The sequence below is a fragment of the Adiantum capillus-veneris genome, chromosome 16 (genome assembly GCF_014529385.1).
Source record: "Adiantum capillus-veneris isolate H3 chromosome 16, ASM1452938v2, whole genome shotgun sequence".
NCBI classification, from domain to species: domain Eukaryota; kingdom Viridiplantae; phylum Streptophyta; class Polypodiopsida; order Polypodiales; family Pteridaceae; genus Adiantum; species Adiantum capillus-veneris.
This window is the reverse complement of record NC_140946.1, coordinates 135,933,639-135,950,107: the sequence shown is the minus strand read 5'-3', so window position 1 is coordinate 135,950,107 and position 16,469 is coordinate 135,933,639.

The window sequence follows — 16,469 nt, the reverse complement described above, 5'->3', positions numbered from 1 at the left end:
TAGCTTGGACAAGTGGTGGACCTTGGAACCAAACCCCCATGTAAAACCTATCATGGTCACTCCAAGTAGTAAGAAAGAATAACCTTTAAGATGTAGCCTTATAGGTTGGACAAGTGGTGGACCTTAACACCCACATATTCTTAATAAAAGTGGTGAATCTTGAGACCAAACCACTCAGGCTACTAGCAATAATAGCTTGGACAAGTGGTGGACCTTGAATGTAAACCCCTCATCTACGAAATATCGTGGGTTTAATGTATTTCGATGGAGCCTAGCATCTTGGAGACATGGTGCAGCTTGCTTCTCGTCATGTTTCAATGGAGCCTATCTTGGACAAATGGTGGAGCATCCTTCTCTCCATGTTTCAATGGACCCTAGCTTGGACAAGTGGTGGACCTTTGTTTCTCTCTATGTTTCAATAGAGTTAGCTTGGACAAGTGGTGGACCTTGGAACCAAACCCCCATGTAAAACCTATCATGGTCACTCCAAGTGGTAATAAAGAATAACCTTTAAGATGTAGCCTTATAGGTTGGACAAGTGGTGGACCTTAACACGCGCATATTCTTAATATAATGACATAGAGTGGAAAAGTGGTGAATCTTGAGACCAAACCACTCAGGCTACTAGCAATAATAGCTTGGACAAGTGTGGACCTTGAATGTAAACCCCTCATCTACGACATATCGTGGGTTTAATGTTTTTCGATGGAGCCTAGCATCTTGGAGACATGGTGCACCTTGCTTCTCCTCATGTTTCAATGGAGCCTACTTGGACAAATGGGTGGAGCATCCTTCTCTCATGTTTCAATGGACCCTAGCTTAGACAAGGGGTGGACCTTTGCTTCTCTCTATGTTTTCATAGAGTTAGCTTGGACAATGGTGGACCTTGGAACCAAACCCCCATGTAAAACCTATCATGTTCACTCCAAGTAGTAAGAAAGAAAAACCATTAAGATGTATCCTTATAGGTTGGACAAGTGGTGGACCTTAACACCCACATATTCTTAATAAAAGATGGTGAATCTTGAGACCTACACCACTCAGGCTTACAAGCAATAATAGCTTGGACAAGTGGTGGACCTGAATGTAAACCCCCTCATCTACGAAATATGGTGGGTTTAATGTATTTCGATGGAAGCCTAGCATCTTGGAGACAATGGTGCAGCTTGCTTCTCATCATGTTTTCAATGGAGCCTATCTTGGACAAATGGTGGAGCATCCTTCTCTCCATGTTTTCAATGGACCCTAGCTTGGACAAGTGGTGGACCTTTGTTTCTCTCTATGTTTCATAGAGTTAGCTTGGACAAGTGGTGGACCTTGGAACCAAACCCCCATGTAAAACCTATCATGGTCACTCCAAGTGGTAATAAAGAATAACCTTTAAGATGTAGCCTTATAGGTTGGACAAGTGGTGGACCTTAACATGCGCATATTCTTAATATAATGACATAGAGTGGAAAAATGGTGAATCTTGAGACCAAACCACTCAGGCTACTACCAATAATAGCTTGGACAAGTGTTTGGACCTTGAATGTAAACCCCTCATCTACGACATATCATGGGTTTAATGTTTTTCGATGGAGCCTAGCATCTTGGAGTCATGGTGCACCTTGATTCTCCTCATGTTTCAATGGAGCCTACCTTGGACAAATGGTGGAGCATCCTTCTCTCCATGTTTCAATGGACCCTAGCTTAGACAAGGGGTGGACCTTTGCTTCTCTCTATGTTTCAATAGAGTTAGCTTGGACAAGTGGTGGACCTTGGAACCAAACCCCCATGTAAAACCTATCATGGTCACTCCAAGTAGTAAGAAAGAATAACCTTTAAGATGTAGCCTTATAGGTTGGACAAGTGGTGGACCTTAACACCCACATATTCTTAATAAAAGTGGTGAATCTTGAGACCAAACCACTCACGCTACTAGCAATAATAGCTAGGGATAACCATTAAGATATAGTCTTTCAAGGGGTGAGAAAGAATAACCATTAAGATATAGTCTTATAGGTTGGACAAGTGGTGGACCTTAACACCCAAATATTCTTAATATAATGATAGAGAGTGGAAAAGTGGTGAATCTTGAGAGCAAACCACTCATGCTACTAGCGATAATAGGTTGGACAAATTGTTGATCTTGAATGTAAACTCCCCATGTACAAAATAACGTGGGTTTAAGGTATTTCGATGGAGTCTAGAATCTTGGAGATATGGTGCAGCTTGCTTCTCTTCATGTTTCAATGGAGTCTATCTTGGACAAATGGTGGAGCATCCTTCTCTCCATGTTCAATAGACCCTAGCTTAGACAAGTGGTGGACTTTGCTTCTCTCTATGTTTGAATAGAGTTAGCTTGGACAAGTGGTGGACCTTGGAACCAACCCCCATGTAAAACCTTTCATGGTCACTCCAAGTGGTCAGAAAGAATAACCATTAAGATATAGTCTTATAGGTTGGACAAGTGGTGGACCTTAATACCCAAATATTCTTAATATAATAACACAGAGTGAAAAAGTGGTGAATCTTGAGACCAAACCCCTCATGCTACTAGCGTTAATAGGTTGGACAACTGGTGGACCTTGAATGTAAACCTTCCATGTTTCAATAGAGTTAGCTTCGACAAATGGTGGAGCATCCTTCTCTCCATGTTTCAATGGAGCCTAGCTTGGACAAGTGGTGGACCTTTTGCTTCTCTCTATGAGAAGAATAAAGTTAGCTTGGATAAGTGGTGGACCTTGGAACTAAACCCCTATGTAAAACATATCATGGACATTTCAAGTGGTGAGAAAGAATACCCTTTAAGATATACGCTTATAGGTTGGACAAGTGGTCGACCTTAACACCTAGATCTTCTTATATAATGACATAGAGTGGAAAAGTGGTGAATCTTGAGACCAAACCACTCATGCTACTAGGGATAATAGCTTGGAAAAGTGACTGACCTTGACGTTAAACCCCACATGTAAACAATATCGTGGGTTTAAGGTATTTCAATGGATCTAGAATCTTGGAGACATGGTGCAACTTGCTTCTTTTCATGTTTCAATGAAGCCTATCTTCCACCAATGGGGGATCATCCTTCTCTAAATGTCTCAGTGGAGCCTAGCTTGGACAAGTGGTGGACCTTTGCTTCTCTCTATGTTTCCATAGAGTTAGCTTGGACAAGTGGTGGACCTTGAAACCAAACCCCCATGTAAAACAAACATATCATGGTCATTCCAAGTGGTGAGAAATAATACCCTTTAAGATCTAGCCTTATAGGTTGGACAAGTGGTCGACCTTAGAACCTAGATCTTCATAATATAACGACATAGAGTGGAAAAGTGGTAAATCTTGAGACCCAACCACTAGTGCTACTAGGGATAATAGCTTGGAAAAAGTGACTGACCTTGACGTTAAACCCCACATGTAAACAATATCGTGGGTTTAAGGTATTTCAATGGATCCTAGAATCTTGGAGACATGGTGCAGATTGCTTCCCTTCATGTTTCAATGGAGCCTATCTTGGACAAATGGTGGAGCATCCTTCTCTCCATGTTCAATGGAGCCTAGCTTGGACAAGTGGTGGACCTTTGCTTCTCTCTATGTTTCAATAGAGTTAGCTTGGACAAGTGGTGGGCCTTGGAACCAAACTCCCATGTAAAACCTATCTTGGTAACTCCAAGTGGTGAGAAAGAATAAAGTTTAAGATATGGCCTTATAGGTTGGACAAGTGGTGGACCTTAGCACCCATATATTCTTAATAGAATGACATAGAGTGGAAAAATGGTGAATCTTGAGACCAAACCACTCATGCTACTAGAGATAATAGGTTGGACAAGTGGTGGACCTTGAATGTAAACCCCCCATGTACAAAATATCATGGGTTTGAGGTATTTCAATGGAGCCTAGCATCTTGGAGACATGGTGTAGCTTGCTTCTCTTCATGTTTCAATGGAGTGTATCTTGGACAAATGGTGGAGCATCCTTCTCTCCATGTTTCAATGGACCCTAGCTTGGACAAGTGGTGGACCTTTGATTCTCTCTATGTTTCAATAGAGTTAGCTTGGACAAGTGGTGGACCTTGAAACAAAACCCCCATGTAAAACCTATGCTGGTCACTCCAAGTGGTGAGAAAGAATAACCCTTAAGATATAGCCTTATAGGTTGGACAAGTGGTGGACCTTAACACCCAATATTCTTAATATAATGACAGAGTGAAAAAGTGGTGAATCTTGAGACCAAACCACTCATGCTACTAGCGTTAATAGGTTGGACAAGTGGTGGACCTTGAATGTAAACCCCCCATGTTTCAATAGAGTTAGCTTCGACAAATGGTAGAGGATCCTTCTCTCCATGTTTCAATGGAGCCTAGCTTGGACAAGTGGTGGACCTTTGTTTCTCTCTATGTTTCAATAGAGTTAGCTTGGAGAGGTGGTGGACCTTGGAGCCAAACCCCCATGTAAAACATATCATGGACATTTCAAGTGGTGAGAAAGAATACCCTTTAAGATATACCCTTATAGGTTGGACAAGTGGTCGACCTTAACACCCAGATCTTCTTAACGTAATGACATAGAGTGGAAAAGTGGTGAATCTTCAGACCAAACCACTCATGCTACTAGAGATAATAGGTTGGACAAGTGGTGGACCTTGAATGTAAACTCCCCATGTACAAAATATCATGGGTTTAAGGTATTTCAATGGATCTTAGCATCTTGGAGACATGGTGCAGCTTGCTTCTCTTCATGTTTCAATGGAGCCTATCTTGGACAAATGGTGGAGCATCCTTCTCTCCATGTTTCAATGGACCCTAGCTTAGACAAGTGGTGGACCTTTGCTTCTCTCTATGTTTCAATAGAGTTAGCTTGGACAAGTGGTGGAACTTGGAACCAAACCCCCATGTAAAACCTATCATGGTCATTCCAAGTGGTGAGAAAGAATACCCTTTAAGATATAGCCTTATAGGTTGGACAAGTGGTGGACCTTAACACCCAGATCTTCTTAATATAATGACATAGAGTAGAAAAGTGGTGAATCTTGACATCAAACCACTCATGCTACTAGTGATAATAGGTTGGACAAGTGGTGGACCTTGAATGTAAACCCCCCATGTACGAAATATCATGGGTTTAAGATATTTCAATGGAGCCTAGCATTTTGGAGACATGGTGCAGCTTGCTTCTCTTCATGTTTCAATCAAACCTGGCTTGGACAAATGGTGGAGCATCCTTCTCTCCATGTTTCAATGGAGCCTAGCTTGGACAAGTGGTGGACCTTTGATTCTCTCTATGTTTCAATAGAGTTAGCTTGGACAAGTGGTGGACCTTGGAACCGTACCCCTATGTAAAACCCATCATGTGCATTCCAAGTGGTGGTAAATAATACCATTTAAGATATAGCCTTATAGGTTGGACAAGTGGTGGACCTTAACACCCAGATCTTCTTAATATAATGACATAGAGTGGAAAAGTGGTGAATCTTGAGACCAAACCACTCATGCTACTAGGGATAATAGGTTGGACAAGTGGTGGACCTTGAATTTAAACCCCACATATACAAAATATCATGGGTTTAAGGTATTTCAATGGAGCCTAGCATCTCAAAGACATGGTGCATCTTGTTTCTCTTCATGTTTCAATGGAGCCTATTTTGGACAAATGGTGGAGCATCCTTCTCTCCATGTTTCAATGGACCCTAGATTGGACAAGTGGTGGACCTTTGCTTCTCTCTATGTTTCAATATAGTTAGCCTATATTAGACAATTAGTAGACCTCCAATCTCTCCATGTTGTCTAGAGCTAAGCTTGGACAAGTGGTGGACCTTACTTCTCCCTTCCCTTAGTTTACTAGCTTAAATGATCACTATGTATACTTGCTTAGATCTAGCTTGAACAAGTGGTGGAACTTGTATTCACACAAACTTAATCCATTACAAAAAAGTATATGTTAAAATAACATTTGGTTTTTTTTGTTTCAGGAAAGATGGCTCCAAAAAAACAGGTTGCAAGGGTTGCTGTCTCAGTTGACTATACTTGCAATGATCTTAGGAAATGGTATTTGGACATACATGGTATAGAGGGTGCACAATTTCATAAGGTGCATCTATTTATTGCCAAAAAGGATAATGACAGCTTGTTTGAAGATGTTGGACAAGTTGTGGAAGCATCTGTCTCTGTAGTTGATAGTCATCCAGAGGTGGAATGCATTGACATTCTAGTTCCAATGAATCTAGAATTTCAACTATCTCCAGGAGCATATGCATTGGAGCGCATGTCTAGAAACAAAGAAGAGACAATGTTTTCTCGAGGATGGAAGTTTGCAGAATCAAATCCAAATATCACAGCAGATCAACTTCAAAGCTCCATCATTGCCACACTACAACGAAAAAAGGTGAAAGCTTCACGACCACCATCCACAAAGAAGCAAGCAAAAGTGCAGAAAGTAGAAGCTAAGCGAACTAGCTCCATTTTGGATGTAGACAAGGCATCTTTGGCATCCTCATCAACAGAGGGTTCAATGTCAAAGATGAGAATTGTGGATCCAGATGTTTTAGAAGCTGAGGCCATGAAAGGACAAGAAAAAGATACAGGTGGAATGAATAAGTACATAAATTATTTTCCTTTCCAATATAGGGAATTTGATATCCCTATTCAAAATTGTTGGCTTGCTCCTGATCACTATAATGCACGTATTATGGATAAAAAACACGCTGAAAGTGTGTTATTTGGATTTTCACGGAGTACGACCAAGCCTGCAGCATGTGCATATTTGATGCCTGTTCGAAATGCAAAATCAAAGAAGGGGACTCCTTTGGCAGTAGAAGAGGTAGAGGAGCAAAAAATTAAAGATTATCATTATTGGATTCTTGATGGGCAGCATTCAATCTATGCTGCAAAAGTTTTGCTTCACAATGAACAAAACAACAAAGAGATCTTTGAAAGACTGATTAGCGTGTATAAATTTAGAAAGGCTCGCATTGTTGTGAATGCTCCTCCATTTGTTGCAACTGCTATATCTGCCATTGCAAATGAGGAGGCTCAGGCATTGTATGTCAAGCAACCTTACAGCCAAATATTGAGACATTTACGGAGTCAATGGATCTTCGCAGGACGACCACCAAAGGCAGCAAGTGGAATTGCAGAGGGACATGCATCTCGTGCCGGATGGGATGTAAGTTATTTTCTTTGTCTTTTTGATAGTGTTTAATTAACAAATCTTGCTCAATAGTTTAATTATTTCTCTATTTCTTTTCAGGGTTTTCTTCGATTGGCAAGAATGAGTGCAGCAGCAAGTTGGATTGCTAAACAGGCACACATGGTCACCTACTCTGATTTAGTTTATGATTGCTGGATAGAAATCATTGAAAATCTAGAAGAGGAGAATAAGAAACCCCCAACAACTGTATTTAGATATCTTTGTGGCCTTGAGGAATCAGAGGTAAAGACTATTCAAGAAGAGATTAGAGATGAGAAGATTTTACTGTCAAAGAGTGCAAAGGATGGTGATGCAACTGACATGTATGATCGAATCAAGCAGTTGAAGCAAGACAAATTGATTCAAGATGCACTTCTTGAAGGCTTCAACAATTTGAATGAGTCTTCACCATGTAAAGACTGGGAGGAGGTGGTCAAAATGTATAACATCAATGATGTTGTTTATAAAACAATTTTAATGCTATGCGAGGAATGGATCAGATCTAGTTTGACGCGTGGAACAAAGAAAATGGCTTTTCCAGATGGAGCAATAAAATACATGCAATGGGCAATTCACCTTCAAAAGGAGAAAACTGAGCCTAGAGATTTGCCATGGTCAATCTATGTGGTGAGCCTACAAATGGAAGGCAATCTCTACTTGATGCGCCACTTCAATAATAAAGTGCCTATTGGCTTATGTGTTTTAGATATGACAAAAAACGTTGGAGGCAATTTGAAGTGGAGTGAGGAGACATTTAACAATGCTTTGGATGGGATCTTGGCTATTGCTGGAGGGTCAACAGATCCTGGATTTGTCTTTCTTGCATTTGTGGATTTCACTAACTTCACAAAATTGCAATGTGCCTTTCACGCCATGGGAGATAATTTGAGCTACCATTGTTGTGGTGCATTGCATCACTTTCCATCAGCTCCTTGCAAAGGAGCAATTCAATTCCTAACAGTTATTGCCTTCTTGGGACAAGGCAATGCATTTGAAGACCTGAGAAGAAGATCAGAGGAACATCCCATGCCAATTGATTGTTCTCTTCTTCAAGTAGCAGATAACGATATGTCAGATTTGCAATATTTGGAGGCCAAAAAAAGAGCTTTGGTCAAGCACTACATTCGTACATATTGTTTTGAAGACCGCAAGCTTGTTGATGTTTTTGGTGATGGCTCCTTGGTTGCACAAGAAGGAATACAACAGAAAAAAGAAGTCATCTGCTTAATTGATAGTGTGGAGGAGGCAAAAAGCATGGAGACCATGCTGCTAGACTTTGTTAAGTCTCATGAAGATATAGAAAAATGGGCTGGACTTCAACAATCCACTTCGCAATCAGGCGACATTGTGCCTGTTACAGAGGAGTGCTCTCCACAAAGAGAAGAAGAACAACAACAACACCATCCTCTGTCAATGGAGGACTTTTTGGAAATGGAGACACGTATGTTTTGAGTTTCTTGTGCATGTTAGTGTTTCTTGTTACTGATTTGATACTCTTAATGTTAGATTTTGCTTTATATAGTATTGATTGAGCTTGTATTTTTTATCTCAAGCATTCAAGGTTTGAATGTAAATAGTAAATTACTTGAGTTTTTGAATGGTGGATCTGTAGACTAAAACTAAAACATTTAATACTCACAAAGACTTAATTACTTAAGAGCTTGAACTCAATAAGTTTTGGACCTTTTATCAATACCCCCTTGATATGATACATTAGATCGTAGCATGGTTAAATGGTGATGCTTCATAAATTGAACCTAGCTTAGACAGGTGCTGGAGCCTAAATTTAAACTAACCTTGCTAGAAGGGAGCTTATGTTTGGACTTTGAGAGAAATAGCATAAGTAATCAATTAGAGCATAGATTAGACATGTGGTGGTGGCCGGCCTTAGAGACCAAAATCTTAATGAGCTTGGAAAGGTATTTAAGTACTGCAATTTACTTAGTTTTAGTACTCATTAAATGCATAGCTTGACAAAAGGTGGACCTTACATGGATCCTAATTTCAAGAGGTGTGGTAGACCTTCAAAACAAGCTCATATAGCTTGGACATGTGGTAGACCTTGCATGAAGACTAGTTTAGACAAGTGTGGTACACCTTGTAACCAACACCCATTTGTTATATTAGCTTGGACAAGTGGTGGACCTTGCTTTTATGTTTCAATGGAGCATATTTTGGACAGGTGGTAGACCTTGTTTCTCTCCATGCTTCAATGGAGAGAAACTTTAGCTTGGACAAGTGGTGGACCTTGTTTTTATGTTTTAAAGGAGCATATTTCGGACAAGTGGTAGACATAGTTTCTCTCCATGGTTCAATGGAACCCACCTCAGACAAGTGAAGTACCTTGAAACCAAACCCCCATAATACAACCTACTAAATAGGTTGGAAAATTGGTAGGATATGAAACCATCCATGATAGAGCATAGTATAGGTGAAAACGTAGTGGTCCTTATATCAATTACCCATGCATAGCTTGGACAAGTGGTGGACCTTGATTCTCTCTATGTTTCAATGGATCCTATCTTGGACTAGAGATATATCTTACTTAGTTCCATGCTTCAATGGATTGTAGCTTGGATAAGGAGTGGAACTTCAAACAAAACTCCACAGCATAGCATATATTAACAATTCATGGGTTTTATAGAGATTGTCCTGCCTATTTTGGAGAGTTGGTACACCTTTATTCTCCATTCTTCAATGGATCTGAGGTTGGACAAGCGGAGCTGGAGAAGTGGTCAACCTTAAAATGAAACCTCCCATGCTACAACCCATCATAGATCGTATATGTAGTGGACCTTGAAACTCTTTTATGTCCCTAGCTTAGAGAAGCATTGCACTCTTGATTATCTCCATACATGAAGGCAAGGTTGGACAAGTGGTGGACCTTCAAACCAGAATCTCTATGCAATAATAGGCAAGTGGTGGAGCTTGTTTTCTCCTTGTTCCAATGGAGCCTAGCTTAGACAAACAATGGAGCTTGCTTCTCTCCATGTTTCAATGGATCCTAGCTTAGAAAAGTGGTGGAGCTTTGCTTCTCTCCATGTTCCAATGGACCATAGCTTAGACAAGTGGTAGACCTTGAAAAACACCCCTCGTATACAACATATTATGGGGTTTTCATGTTTCAATGGCTCCTAGCTTGGACAAATGGTAGAGCTTGCTTCTCTTTATGTTTCAATGGATCCAATCTTAGCCAAGGGGTGGACCTTGAAACAAGAATCCCCCCCCCCATGTACAACGTATTATGGGTTTTGAAAGCACTGGGAGAAAATAATAGCTTTGATAAGTGGTGGACCTTGCTTCTCTCCATGCTTCAATGGAGCCGAGGTTGGACACATGTTGGAGAGAAGATGGTTGCCCATGAAATAAGACCATGCATGCTATAATCAATCATATGTTGTACACATGGTGGACCTTGCAATTGTTTTATATGCCTAACTTGGACAAGTGGAGGACCCTTGATTACCTCCAGATATCAACAACAAGCCAAGTTTGGACAAGTGTAGTACCACCAAACCAGAATCTATATGCTACAATAGAGTATAGGTAGGACACGCGATGAACCTTGATATCAAACCATCCATGCTACTAGAGATGATAGGTTTCACATGTGGTGGAACCTTGTATCAATGTTCTATGTGTAGTTTTTGACTAGTGATAGACCTTGAAACTAATCCCTCTAGGCTACAAGAAAAAAGAGATGGATGAGGAGGCTAGACTACTTTTGTTGCATCAATGCATCCCATGTTACCACATATACTATAGGGTTCTTGGATAAGTGCTGGATCTTGTGTCAATGCTCCATGTCTAGCTTGGACAAGTGGTGGACCTTGGTTCTCTCTATGCTTCAAATGGGCAATAGATTGGAGACACAGTGGCCTTTTTTTTCCAATGATTTTATTTTTTGGAAACCTTGGAGGCACCATGTAAGAGGCACTCTAAGTCTTCCATACAATGGACCTATTGGACTATAAAATAATGATATCTTTCTTTGATATTGTCATTATTTTATGCATAATATTTTCTTCTTTTTGCAGACACAAAGGAGTTAAGTGATATAAAATCTAGATGTATTTCACACTATGATTGGCATGAAGATCCTTTTGGGACACCAACTTTTCCTATTCCCAAAGATGTAATTTTCCATATTAACGGTGTGGATTTTGAAGTGCGACTTTCATGTATTGAAGGAGCTGGTTATGGGCTATTTGTGCATACTACCCTGGAAAGTGGTTTGACTATTCTAAACTATGGAGGGCATAAGTATAGATTTCAAGACTGGAAAAAGATATGCAAAATATTTCCAAGAGCTTATAAATATTCTCTTCTAGAGGATCCAAACATAGAAGAAGAGGAAGATCAATCATACATTATTGGTTGTGTAGAAGAAGGAAACGTGTCGGGCTATATAAATAGTTCTCACAGTACAAATGTCTGTCCCAACGTACGCTATACATTTGATCCAAATTTGCCACCTTGGCATAAATGCACCTCTTCACACATCAAGTCAGAAGAATATGGCCATGTATGCATTGAGACTATTTGTCAAGTTGAAGCAGGAGAAGAGTTGTTTGCTGACTATAACTTTACTTGACATTGTAAAGTATTGTACATGGATGGAAATCTCAAGTACATGCATCATTTTCATTTTTCATGGATGAAATCTCAAGTGAATATAACATTTGATTATTGTTTAGTTTATGCTCAACGAGAATCTAGAGTGCTCTTATGCTTTGTGTGTTGTCTAACATATTTGACTACCTTGGCCATAGAATCTTGATTCTACTCTAGATTTGTGATAAATCTTACCAAAATTTAATCAATGTCTAGGTTGGACAAGTGGTGGGGCTTCAAACATTACTGTCTTAAACAAGTGGAGTTATCTTACTTGAATAAGTGGTGGCCTTTGAATCCAAATCTAAGCCAAATCTCTAATTATTTTCTTGTAGTCTAGGTTGGACATTTGGTGGACCTTGTATCCATGTTTCCTCAACAAGGGTGGCTTTTAGTTTTCACTTTAAGTACTCATCTTTAATAAAGTGTAGGATGGAAAATGTTGAGTTAGTAGATTGTATTTTAGACAAGTGGTGTTTGGTGTACGAATGCTGAAAATGGTTGCAAGGATTCTAACAACGACTTTACCTTAAATAAATTTCTTACTAGGAGTTCTACATATAAATATGGTGAATAAAATTCTAGTGGTTTTGAGATACCATTTGTGTGTGTGTTTTCTTAGATTCACAAACTGGGATGGATAACGCTCCTATGGTTCAGTCAACAACTATAGAATCCATAGATTCTATGGTTTCTAAAGTGCCCAAGATGGATGATATTTCTATACTAGAGTCTAGTGTTGTGCAACTTGAGCAAGCTTCCAATAATGAGAACCAAGAAATCGATGCTTCAAAAATGCAACATACATCAAAAGAGACTGAAAAGTCCACTCACGAGCTATTGCCAATTGGTACTACGTCATGTAGCGTAGATGTTGAGAAATCCATGCTTACAATTATATTGGATTTAAATGGTCTATTGTTGAAACGTTCCCCTCAACCATCCTCACACCACAACTCAGTGCAAATGGATTCAAAAAGATATATTATACTCAGGCCAGGTTGCATCCAATTCTTGAAGACTATTTTACAAAGGTTTAATGTTGCAATTTGGTCGACAGCTACTAGGAATAATGTGTATCAAATCCTTGCAGCACTAAACAACTTAGCTGAGGATACATTGCCTTTCTTTGCAATTTGGTCGCAAGATGTTTGCTACACCGCTCAAACTCAAAAATTGTTTAGACCCGACAATCCAAACGTTGAGGCAATGTTCAAGCCTCTAGCCAAAATTGCCATGGGGTTTGAATGTGATCCACAAAGAACAGTGCTTATTGATGACTCTCCTTACAAGGGATGTATTTCACCAGCAAACAATTGCATTTTTCCACCACAATTTGATGCTGAGAAGATGGTTGACAATATGCTCTTGGAGGAGCTACTGCCATACTTGATTCAGCTTGATGAGAGAAGGGATGTGCGTGATTTAATTGCTTCTAATCGTTATGGACAACCTATAGTGACAAATGATAGTGAATACAAACAAATCATGGAGTATTGGAAGCAGAAAAATGATGTTTGGTCAGCTAAGGTGTTCTTTACAAGAAGAATACCACCTGCAAAAGGTGACAGAGATGAAACTATCATTGAAGATGCAAGTGACACAAGCCACCGCAATGAAATGAGAAGAGCCCAAATACAAGAGATCTTGGCAAAGGAGCGTACACCCATTGAAAGCATGAAGGCGTCACAATTGACCACTTTAGCTAGGCAATTGGGTTGTAACACAAAAGGAGTTTTGAAGGCAACCACAGCAAAGGCTTATATAAATAAGGTGAAAGCTGAGAACAATCTTCTAAGGCTGGATAGAAAGCAACCCTAAGGTACTAGTGACATGTCATATATTCTTGATACACATGCTTGAACACTCATGTGCATGGTATCTAACAAATCTTTCTTTTTATTCCTTCTTGCAGGATCTTACAAAGGATACTACTAGATGGAGCTCAATCAATAGAGATTTTGATATTTTTGCTCAAAATAATGAAGCAGTCACCTACATTTTTTGTTTATCAATTTCTTGAGAGACTTTATTTTAGTTTGTAATCATCAAATGAAATGAAAAGTATCCGTCTTATTAAGATTGTTGATCTTTTTCTTGTTCAAACCTTTCAATTGTGATTTATAGTTTTGTTAGCATGAGATTGTGCTTTTTTAGTTTGAAAAAAACTGTCAAAGATCCAAGTCTTTTTGGCTTTACTTAAGTTATTAATTGTGAAAGATCCAAGTTTTTTTTCTTTACTTAAGTTATTGATTGCCTATGTAATAGTCCTTAAAACAATATCGGATGGCTTTCTTGCTCCCATGTCTCACATTGGTCTTTAGGTAAGACAAGTGGTGACCTTGAAAGTATGGTCTCATATCTCGATCAAGTGAAGAGACATGAAGCTTAAATATCACTACTATGTATCTAGTGTTAAACTCCATCGAGACAAAGACTAGATAGCCAAATTGCAGTCGAGTTTAAGTGAAAAATCCATTTGAGCTAAGGTAAAACTTATAGTGCCTCATTTTTCTAGGATTCTACCCCATCAAGGAAGTTATAATCTAGCACAAACCAATTAAGACTCTTTTGGAGCCTAGATAGGACAATTCGTGGAACTTATGAAACTTATTATTGAGTTAGAGTCTAGTTTAGATAAGCAAAAGATCTTCAAACCAGCACTTGGTCTTACTATTCAATATTCAAAGTCCCTTGAGGCTAACAAATTACATACCCACTTGTAACCTAACTAATGAGTAATTATATAGATCTAAGCAAGTATATATAATGAGTCTTCAAACTAATAATCCAAGGGAAGAGAGTAGCAAGGTCCACTACTTGTCCAAGCTCAGCTCTAGACAACATAGAAAGATGCTAGTTCTACTAATTGTCTAATTATAGGCATGGAGAAATGATAGAAGGTTGACCACTTGTCCAACCTATCATCTCTAGTAAGATGGGAGGTTTGGCCTTAAGATTCACCATGTAACCAACCTATACATCATTGTATTATGAAGAGTAAAAAAGCAAAGCTCCACCACTTGTCCAAGCTAGTTCTAAAATCCACATGGAGATAAGCAAGCTCCACCATTTGTCGAATCTCTCTTCCATTAAAACATGAAAAAACTCATCTATGTTGTACAGGGGGACTTTTTTCCAAGGTCCACCACTTGTCCAAGCTAGGATCCCTAGTAGCACGAGTGGTTTGGTCTCAAGATACACCACTTGTACACTCTATGTCATTATATTAAGAAGAACTATGTATTAAGGTCCACCACTTGTCCAACCTATAAGGTTATATCTTAAATGGTATCCTTTCTCACCACTTGAAATGCCCATGAGATGTTTTACACGGGGGTTTCATTCCAAGGTCCACCACTTGTCCAAGCTAACTCTATTCAAACATAGAGAGAAGCAAAGGTCCACCACTTGTCCAAGCTAACTCTATTCAAACATAGAGAGAAGCAAAGGTTCACCACTTGTCAAAGCTAGGCTCCGTTGAAGTATGGAGAGAAGTAACCTCCATCATTTTTCCAAGATAGGTGCCATTCAAACATGGAAAGAATCAAGATCTACCATGTCTCCGAGATTCTAGGCTCCATTGAAACACCCTAAAACCATGATATTTTGTACATGGGGTGTTTGCATTCAAGGTCTACCACTTCTCTAACGTATTATACCTAGTAGCATGAGTGATTTGGTCTTAAGATTCACCACTTATCCACTCTATGTCATTATATTAAGAATAACTGGGTGTTAAGGTCCACCACTAGTCCAACCTATAAGGGTATATCTTAAATGGTATCCTTCACCACTTATCAAGGTCCATCACCACTTTTCCAACCTATAAGGTTATATCTTGAATGATATTTTTCCTCATCACTTGTAATGTCCATGCTATGTTTTACAAAGGGGTTTTGTTCCAAGACCCACCACTTGTCCAAGCTAACTCCATCCACCACTTGTCCAAGATAGGCTCCATTGAAACATGGAGAGAAGGATGATCCACCATTTCTCCAAGATAGGTTCCATTGAAACATTGAGAGAAGCAATCTCCACCATGTCTCCAAGCTAGGCTCCATTGAAATACCCTAAACCCATAATTTTGTACATGAGGGGTTTACATTCAAGGTCCACCACTTGTCCAACCTATTATCCCTAGTAGCAAGAGTGGTTTGGTCTCAAGATTCACCACTTGTACACTCTATGTCATTATATTAAGAAGAAATATGTGTTAAAGTCCACCACTTGTCCAGCCTATAAGGTTATATTTTAAATAGTATCCTTTCTCACCACTTGAAATGCCCATGATATGTTTTACATGGGGGTTTCATTCCAAGGTCCACCACTTGTCCAAGCTAACTCTATTAAAACATATAGAGAAAGAAAGGTCCACCACTTGTCCAAGCTAGGCTCATTGAAACATAGAGAGAAGGAACCTCCACTGTTTCTCCTAGATAGGCTCCATTGAAACATGGAGAGAAATAAGCTCCACCATGTCTCCAAGTTGCTAGGCTCCATTGAAATACCCAATACCCATAATTTTTTGTACATGGGGGGTTTACATTCAAGGTTCACCACTTGTCCAACCTATTATCCCTAGTAGGTTTGGTCTCATGATTCACCACTTGTCCACTCTATGTCATTATATTAAGAGGAATTAGGTGTTAAGGTCCACCACTTGTCTAACCTATAATGTTATAGCTT